Below are 10,771 nucleotides of genomic sequence, written 5' to 3'. Positions count from 1 at the left end.
AGGGATCTCATTTCTATTTGTTATTATTTCTATATTTATGCCAGGTTTCCAAACAATAAACATTCTGAAGGAGGATTAAGCATTTTTTGAAAGCTACACCAAGAATGTTGTCTAAACAAAGATATTGATGGTCATGTCAGGGTTATTGATGCCTTGTGAGTGTCTTTGCCTCAGACAGTAATAGTTTCTGATAATGTAGGATTATCATTATGTCTTATTATCATATATCCATAGAGTGTCATTTGTGCTATAGATGTGTGTGGCCTCATTTTACTAATATCACACAAGAGACTGGGATTGTCAGAGTGTAAATTCCCCCAAGAGCAGACCCTGAGGCAAGGAGGGTCTTTATGATGCTAATTGGGTAGATGATTCCAGGAAGCAAAAATGCAGAAATACAGAATATGAGACCAAGAAGGGAGAAAGCTAATAAAGTGTGCAATGAAGTATAGATAACTGCTATAAGCGGTTAAGTTTCCATTGCTCAAGATGCTGTGAAGTATCCTTCAGACATCCTCTAGGAATTATGTCATGGAAGACCAGGAACCCTTGAGTGTTTATCCATTGATTCCTGACCCTCACTGGTCGAGTATTGTTCCTTGACAGATGAAATCTCAGGCACTTCCAAACTACCTTGCATATGATCTGAGCAAGCTCTCATTGCCCTCAGGAAAAGAAACAAAATTCTTCAGATGGGACTGCCAGCATGCCAGAAAAAGCCTACCATGGCTGTAGGTCAAGTCAGATATGGTCCAGAGTGATGAGGGATGGGGAGACAGATATGTCTGATATAGTGATATTTGTGATACTAAGATGATGGCAAAGCCAAAATAATATAAAATAAATTTTTTGACTTAGGCTAATCTGTCCACACCACCACAATACTAGGATGTCTTTGTCCCTGCTACCTTTGTGTTAAATTTGTTTTCATTTGGATAGTGAGGCTAAAGGTTTGGAAATATCTCCTAATACATTCTTAGTGGGGGAAAAACTAAGTTTAAAACCAGTACTATTCAAGGATCAGGGACAACCAATCCTTAGAAGAATTATTAATTGGGTATGTGTATTCTTCTTTCATTATTGATTAAATTGCCATACGTAAATACTTCATTGTTTAAGGTTTGCATATTCCCTTGCCTCTCTCGTAATACACCTAAATGCATTAAGGAAATTTTTCTTATTGATCTGTTATTCTTTATGTTATAAATTGCACATACCATAAGTGAATAGGGAAAATTATTTTTGGAAGGATGAGAAGAGGAGGATAGGAGACCTTCCCAGACCTCTGCACAGGTCCCAGTTATACGCTGCAGGTACAACACAAACCATCTCACGCAACCCATAGAATTTTGCTCACATGTTTGAGAGTCTGTCTTAGTGGCATACAATTATAATGAAGAAGTACAGTTTTAAAAAATCTTCAAGGATCATGACAAGCGACATTATGTTTTGGGGATTGGCATGGAATCCCACAGCTGGCGAGTATAATACTGCACATCTTAAGTTAGAAAATTTTGGTATTCACTAAGTAGCATTGGCCAAGCAGTACATTTTTTCAGATTCCAAATTTGAAATTAGAAAAGATTTATATTGATTTTATAACCTTTACTAACACCACACAATTTCAGATTTAGCATTCTTTTATGGAGATAAAGCAGTATATTTTACACAATAAGGAATGGAAACATAACTGCTCGTGGCCTTACTAGCTGTGTTGGATGAAAAAGTATGGATGTCTCTCCTGTTTTATAATTTTAAAACAATATGTGTATACATTTCTGCTGAAGCTAACTCTCCCAAAGACTGCTGAGCCTGACACACTTTTAGAAGCATTCGAGATTCTTCGTTCTTTTGTCCTCCCTCTTTTTTTCTCTCCCTCCCTTGAATAGGAAGACAACGTTCTCAATGTGACCAACCCATTTATCTCAGTTGCGGTTATTTGCAAAATCTTATAAAATGCTTAGTTGACACACAGTGTTTACATCTGCATAAGAGGACATCCTTTGGCATCATGTCCATTTCCCAAGTCCTGGTGGAGTTTTGGATTTTGTGCTTCCGTCACGTAAGAGTCAGACTTCTTGCAAAGTTTCCCTGTTTCTTTCCAGTCAGTGCTTAGATAGGGGTGGTGAGGGGAGGAGCACATGAATTATCAACACAGTTGCATTTCAGAAGAACTTTGGGGATTTGGAAAATAACACAGTGATGTTGGGATGAAGAGGTTAGCCAAACTGTACAAACTACTATCAAATATTCTTTACTTTGGGTATAACTTTTTTGTAGCTTAAGGCATTAGACTGCCATTTTCTTTCTTTTGTTGCTGCTAATAAATGTTTACTTTTACTTTCTCTGTAAATATTTTGTTAATATTATGAAGAGATTTTTACATAGAATAAACTTTTTGAGATTTAATCTCCCAACTTAATCTTGAATTTCTATTCAGATTTTTCTTGAAATATCTTTTTCACTTTATTGAGGGACATCCAGAGGATCTACTTTTTAAAGCTATAAGAGTTTAAACATTTTTTTATGACATTAAATTCTTTACCAATCTAGGATTGACTTTTATGTTGGTGAACTAAAATCCACTTTTATCAAATTCTATATAGATAATCATTTTTACAGCTCCATTTTTTGAATAGACTATTTTTACCTGACTTTCCTAACATGCCACCTCTGTCATACACCACAGTTCTATAAAACAATGGGTCTTTTTCTGAGTTCTCTGTTTTGTTCCACTGGTTTATTTGCCCATCCTTTGTTAATGACACATTGTTTCAATAATTCTAGCTTTATATGTTTTAAAACCTGGTAGTACCTCAGGTCCTTTCAAAAATTTCCTGCTTATTCTTCATAATTTGCTATATTTTTCTAAATATGTTTTAAATCAGCATCAAATTTTACAAAATCCCCTTGATTGGAAAAGCATTGAGTAAATACGTTACTTTGAGCAGAATTCACATTTTTTATAACACTAGTTGTGCAATCCAGGAACATAGTATTTCTTCCAATTTATTTAGGTTTTCTATAATGTTTTTTAATAAAATTTTACTTATTTTAAGAGTAGATGTAGTCTAGTTTTTATAAGACTTTCTATCAAGTTGTGGTATTTCCCTTTTATTCTTAATTTTTATTGATTTCACACTATCTAAATGGTATTCTCCATCTATTCAAATGCTCAGATTTTTTTGTCTAAGTCAATCTGATAATATGGTAAATTACATTTATAGATTTTTCAGTATTAAACCATCCAGCCAAACATTGGATCAATCTACCTTGAACATAGTGTACTGTATTATTATACATTTTTAAAATTGATGTTAATGATATGTTAATATTGTTTAGGATATTCATGTCTATAAAAGTGAAGTGATAGGCCTGAATACATTGTTCATTTATTATATCCTTTTTTAATGTGGATTTTGCTGACCTCCCAGGATGAGTTGTAGTGAGGTATTCATTTTTTATACTCTACACTTTATAATAAATATGGATGAGTTTTTCCATGAAATTTTGGAAGCACCTGCCTTTAAAACAACCTTAAGGGGAAAGGAGTTGGGAAACTAGAGATAAAGAAAATGTAACCTTTAAATTAAAATGTAAAATATGTTAACTCAAGACACTTGGTGTATTCTTTTCTCTTTTCTTTTTTCTTTTTTTGAGGAAGATTAGCCCTGAGCTAACATCTACCACCAATCCTCCTCTTTTTGCTGAGGAAGACTGTCCCTGAGTTAACATCTGTGACCACCTTCTCTACTTTATGTCTGGGATGCCTGCCACACATGACTTGACAAGCTGTGTGTAGGTCCTCAGCTGAGATCTGAACTGGTGAACCGCAGGCTGTCAAAGTGGAATGTGAAACCTTAACTGCTGTGCCACCTGGCTGTCCCTATTTGGTGTATTCTTGATGGAAGATGAAGTAAAGGTATAAGAATAGTATTCAAATTAAAATACAGTGCATATACTCCATTTCTGTCAATGTCATATTCCAATTGGCTTTATTTAGATCAAAGAATTATCTGTTCTATCCAATATACATTTAAACAGGTAACTTTTGAGTGAATCAAAAATGAATCACACATATCTCCTCCTTGTCCCCCATCTCTTTCTTTATATTTCATCCTTATCCTTCATGCAATGATATTGTTTGCCAGCCCCTGAGCCATTTGAGACAGTATTCTCTACTTTAGAGTGATGTTTCTGTTTGTTGGATAAGTATATTCATAGTAGTTTACCAGATGGTTTTAAGTAGTACATGAAGAAATATGTTTAAATGTTTTTTCTTGTCTTTAAACATGTTAGAAAATATATAACTACAGTGTTAAACACATCATTTCAGAGATAGTCCAAAGATCAAAGCAAATGTGGGAACACCTGCTGATTGTTTTCTCACATTGAATAAATTATACATGCAGGCCTTACTTGATATATAAATAGCAAAAATCAGAAACCTCAAAAATCAGCACACAAGTACTGAAGATTCAGATACACTGTATTTATATGAATTAGAGTGGGCATGTGGAGGACTTTTGCAAGGCAGTTAAATTACTTTCCCTATAAAAATCATCAAACAATGTTTAAAACTCATAAAAGCATAGTGGAACGAGAACACAATTTTAAGAAATCAAGTTGATAGTGGACAGAGAATACCATTTAAATATGCAGAGTCACAATGAAGAGAAGTAAATGAAAGTCTATCGAATGAGTTAAATTATTTTCTTTGGAGATTGGAACTGAAATTGTGGGCACAAGAAGCAGAGAGCTTTTTCTTTTTATTATAATTCATTCTAAAATTTGATATGTTTTAACAAATTCTGTGTATTCTACATGAAAAACATTTAAAAAAATATTAGGATTCCCACTCTAGGAGAAAACTTTTTCATAACACATTGTTGACAGAACCATAAAGGGACTATACACATCTTCTAATGATGATCAGTATGTGATACAAAGAATAAAATGGCTACTATATATCTTGGGTTGTAATGGTGCCTAAATAGGATCTAGATTTAGTGATGGAAAAGGGCTGTTTTAAATCTCTACTTCTAAAAAGAATTGGTTTTATCTTATACATAATGGCTTTGCATACTAAAAATATAACAGATGATATCTCCTGAAACCCAATGACTCTTCTGATGGTTCTTCCCTCAGTTATTTCTCATAATGGCCAGGATGGACAAATAAAACATAACAATGCTACAAGAATTCATTCTCATGGGAGTCACAGATCATCCTGAGCTGCAGGCTCCATTATTGGGGCTCTTCCTCATCATCTACTTGATCTCAGGGCTGGGCAACTTGAGCATGGTCATCCTCACCAAGATGGACATCAGGTTACAAACACCCATGTGCTTTTTTTTCAGGCATCTGGCTTTCATTGATCTGGGTTATTCAACAGCTGTGGGACCCAAAATGTTGGTAAGTTTTATAACAATTCAAAATATGATTCCCTATAATTGGTGTGGTACACAGCTAGCTTTCTACAGCTTCTTCATCATTTGTGAACTATTCATTTTGTCAGCAATGGCCTATAACCACTACATGGCCATCTGTAACCCTCTGCTTTACACAGTTGTCATGTCACAAAGGGTATGTTGGTGTTGGTAGCAGTCCCGTATCTCTACAGTGCCTTTCTCTCTCTGATAACTACCATAAACTTTTTTATTTCATCTTTCTGTGTAATTAGTCATTTCTACTGTGACAGTCTTCCCTTGTTAACTTTGCTGTGCTCAAGCACATGTGAAATTGAGTTGATAATACTGATCTTTTCAACATTTAATTTGGTTTCACCTCTCGTGATAGTCCTTGTGTCCTACATACTGATCCTCACGGCCACCCTTAAGATGAACTCTGCAGAGGGCAGGCACAAGGCCTTCTCCACTTGTGGATCTCACCTGACAGTGGTAATTGTATTATATGCAACTCTATTCTTTCTGTACATGCAGCCAAAGTCCAGTCATTCCTTTGATACTGATAAAATGGCTTCTGTATTTTACACATTGGTAATACCCATGCTGAATCCCATGATCTACAGCTTGAGGAACAAAGAGGTAAAAGGTGCTCTGCTTAGGATATGGAAAAACCCATGAAACACCCTAATTAAAGTTCAATATAGAGTGTATATACAATAAACTAGATTATAGACAGCTGTTTATTATATATAATAAGCACTTAGAAAGCTGTAATGTGTAAAAGTCATGGGAAACTAGAAAAGTTTTTCTTATTTTCCATTTACAGCTGTTCAAGCAGTGATCACCCTTCTGGTACGAAGTTTGATTTCTGTCCTCAAGTTTCAGTGAAAGTGCCTGAAATCTGGACCACTATTCTCACATTGCCAAGTGCTTGTTACAACTGAAGGGAAGTCTTTCTTAATGTGTCTCCCATTAGATAATCTTTTTAAGAAAGCATTATTGTATCCTGTAATAAAATATTTTCTTTGTATCTCACAGTCTGTTTAAATACCGGTGGCCATCATGCTGGCTGGCATAGAGAAGATAGCATTTACTGTTTTATGTGCTGTGTATATAGACAGAAATGAAGAATACATCAAAATATCTAACATAGTGATGTTTAACTCTATCTCTCTGTTATGGGTGGAATCTCAGATTTCTGGTTGAAATTATCATGTGAACTCGTATATGCTTGGGGAAGTAGAAATAAAAGTGTAATTATTTTCTAGTGTTATATGGTGTACAGTAAGAATCCAAAAGAATCTTCAAGCTAAAACATTATAAATAATGAATTTTTCAAGGTCAGTGGATATAAGGTCAGCATATAAGAGATCAATTATTTTCCTATATACTACAAAAAACAGGCAAAAATTAAATTTTAATCTATTAATTACACCAAAAACTCTATAAAATACTTAGGGAAAAATGTAATGAATGATTTGCATCACTTCTTTGCTAGAAAATGTAAAAACATTAATGAGTTATTTAACAAGACATAATGTAACAATATACCATGTCAACTGGGTGAACACAGAACTGTTATGATGAGGTCAGTTCTCGCTAATTTTCCTGTAGATTTAATGTGGTAGCAACAAAAATTCCAATAAAATTTTAATACTCAAATCTATATCAAAATTTGTGTGAAAATGCAAAGGATCAAGAATAGCCACAGCAATATCTTAGAAGAGGAAAGAGTACAGAAGACTTCCAATAACAGATAGTAATTCCTTTAATAAAGCTCAATGATTTAAACAACTGTGCCATCAGTATATGTATGGACAGATCAATAAAATAAATAAAGAAGTCCAAATATAGACTCATGTATATAATTTCACTCTATTTAAAACAAAGTTCCACACATTGAGGTGAGGAAAGGAGGGTGTCTCAGAAAATAGACCTATTTTGATTAGGATTCCTGTGTAAAACATGAACCTTAGTCATTTACTTGCATCCTATGGAAAAATAAATTGAGATATATTGTGACTATAAATGTGAACGCTAAAACTACACAATTTCTTGAATAAAAGTAAAATAATATTTTCATGACGAGAAAAGCAAAGATTTCTTAGGGCATAAAAAATAATATCACTAAAAGTTAGATGAAGAGCACTCTATTCAAAATAAAAACTTTCATTGATCAAAATACATCATAGGAAGGTGAAAAGGAAATTCTGAGATAACACACTTGAAACACATACGCGCTACAAAGTACTGATAAGAGAAGTTTGAAAACAAAACAGCAAATAAAAACAAAACAACAACAAATTGCTTAACTCCTAAAATTGTATGATTGAGACAGTCAACCTATTAGGAAAAAGAAAAAGAAAGGCAAGACACATGAAGAAATACTTTACAAAAGAGGATAATAAAACAGCTGAAAACTAAAATACAAAAATGTGTTAAAAAATCATTAATCATTAGATAAATACAAGTTAAGACTCTACTGTGATATCTCTACACACCAACCAAGATGGCTAAAATTCAAAAGTTCGTTTGAACAACAATTCAAAATGTTGAGGAGAATGTGGAGAAACTGAAATTCTTTTACTTTCTTGAGGCAATGTACATTGCTATAAAAACTTTGTGGAAAAATGATGGTAAATATTTAATTTTAGTATGTGTATCATCTGTGATGCAGCAATTTCCTTCCTGTGTTATGTCCACTGGAAGATAAGTAATAGAATGTTTTTTGCAGATATTATTATTATAGATGTCACATGCTTATCAAGGATAAAATGGGTGAATATATAATGGAATTTTCAAAAAATGCATTCTACACATCAATGCAAGAAAAAAAGAGAAGAGAAGGAGTAGGAGAAAGGGGAAGAAGATGAGTGGATATAATGTGAAGTGAAAGATATCACACTGCAAAAATTACACCCATATAAACAAATATAAATGATACTGAGCTGTACTCATAAGATACAAGCACATTATATGTTATACAGTTTGATTTTGAGTGTGTGATACAGTTAAAGGAGTAAAGCATGTAAACGAGAATGCAAGGTGGATATCATATGTGAAAACCAATTACATAAATTACATAAATTAGTATTATTGTAAGTTAAAAGAAAGAATAAAACAGATTTATGATAAATTTAACACCAATTTGTACCCAACTGTAAAGTAGGGCAGAATAGAAGAAAACAATGTTATATGTGATAACCGTAAAAGTCCTACATATATGGGGAGGATGACTAGGTTGAGCACAGAGAAAAGGGCAGTGAAATACTATGTGGGATATTAGAATGATGTATACATATCATTACATTTTTAAAAACTGCATAAAACTTGGAATAGTGAAAGATTGAAAACTTTCCCTCTGAAATTGCCCCCAAGACTAAGAGACCTAGTCTCACCGTTTATCTTCAGTATGTCTTAGAAATTGTAGCTGGATCACTATGATAACGTAAGAAATAAAAGATATGAAGATAGGAAGTCACACTTTGCCATATTCTTTTCATTTTTTGGTAAAAGTTATGATTAACAACATTGAGAAAAACCTATAAATAATGTACTAGAAATGATAAGTGAATTTAGCATATTTGCTGGATACAATATACGTTTAGAAAAATCAACTTTATTTCTACATGCTACCTACAAAAATTAAAAAATAAAATTTAACGAAGTATAAGATTTATGAAACCATTTAAAAAGGAAATCTAGTTTAGGAATAAATCTAAGACCTCAGTAATGATATGTATACAAATTTAAAAAGTCATTTAAAAAACATAAATCAATGAATATTCATGCCAAATATGTCCATGGAATGGAAAGTTTAATATTGTAATAAAGTTCAATATCTTTAGATTGCTGTATAGTTTCAATACAACCTTAACATAATTCCTTTTTTCCTGCCTTCCTCCTTCCCTTCCCCACCTCTTATTCCCCCTGCTTCTTTTCTGTCTGTCTTCTTCGTTTTAGAACTTTGGATGATGATGAGTGTAAAATTTATTCAGAAAGGCAAAACACCAAAAATAGCAAAGGGAATCTTGAAGAAAGAGAATAAATTTTCATGAGTTATGCTACCAGCCATCATGATCTGTTATAAAGCTATATAATTAACAAAACATTTTCCTGAGGACAGACAGGCTGGTCAATGGAATAAAGTAGTGACTCCAGAAGCAGATGCACACATATACTGCTACCTAACTTATGACAGAGGTGCTGCTATTTTCCAAAGGAGAAAGAATTATCTTTTTAATGCATGCTATTAGGCAACTTGTATATTTATTTTGAGGGAATGTAAAAGGAATCTGAATATCTACCCATACCCTATACAGAATCATTTCTACCTGGATTAAAGATCTAAATGTGAAAAAAAAAATAAACCTTTTAGAGGAAAACATAGGGGGCTATCTCTGTGATATTGGAATATGTACAATTTTTTAAAGAGAACACATAAAGCAATAAGCATAGAATATTTAAAAAGATTAATTGAACTATATTAAGAAATTCTGTTCATCAAAATTAATAGTGTAAAAAGGGAAACTCTCATAGTGAGAGAGTTTATTTTTATCAGAGCTACATAATCAGACTTGTTTCTGACAGATGACTCATGCAAAATATAGAATAACTCTTACAAATCAACAAATAGTTGACATGTAATACAATAGAAAAATGGCAAAAGATGTGAATGAGCCCTTTTCAAAAGAAAATATTGAATTGGCCTTGAAATACATGAAAAGTTTCTCAATTTCATTCAGCATTAGTATAATGCAAACTAAAACCACAATAATACCCATATATATCATCCAGAATGGCTAGAAAGGAAATAATAGAAAATACTAAATCTTGACAAGGAGATTGAAAATCATATCTATTTGCACTGTTAGTAGGAATGTGCATTGATCTAGCAAGTCTGGAAATTTATTTGGCTATATTTACTAATGCTGAATATTCATATCTTATGACTCAGCAATTTCAGGGCAAGGAATATACTGAAATAGGAATACATTCAAGATTAAGCCAATCTAGATTGAATATCGGTATGGAAACAAAGGATGCTGGAGTAGCTGATTTTAATTACCATTATCAGGATATTTTTGTATACATCAGTTTTTTATAAACCATAAATGATTGCCTTTAATAGATAAACAAAAAAGCCAAGTTTTATTATTTTATAAATGTGAACAGAAAGCTAGTTTTATGTTCATTAAGGCATGGATGTATTATAATATTTATAATATAACATATATCAGAATATCTATAATATCACTAGTCATAAAACCTCCAAATTAGAACCACTTCTATTTGACAATAAAATAAAGGATAAGTAATTTGTGGTATAATCACAAAAAGGCATTGTACATAGGTGAGACTGA

At 32.8% G+C, this 10,771-nt stretch overlaps 1 pseudogene; it reads left to right on the top strand.

Annotated features, from left to right (window-relative positions):
- The first annotated feature begins 5,169 nt into the window (after nucleotides 1-5,169).
- LOC124233993 (olfactory receptor 8K3-like) lies at nucleotides 5,170-6,086 on the top strand (annotated as a pseudogene).
- Nucleotides 6,087-10,771: the final 4,685 nt, after the last annotated feature.

Source organism: Equus quagga, unplaced genomic scaffold (genome assembly GCF_021613505.1).
Source record: "Equus quagga isolate Etosha38 unplaced genomic scaffold, UCLA_HA_Equagga_1.0 599_RagTag, whole genome shotgun sequence".
NCBI classification, from domain to species: domain Eukaryota; kingdom Metazoa; phylum Chordata; class Mammalia; order Perissodactyla; family Equidae; genus Equus; species Equus quagga.
The sequence above is the reverse complement of the archived record's forward strand: the minus strand, read 5'-3'. Positions and strand labels throughout refer to the sequence as shown.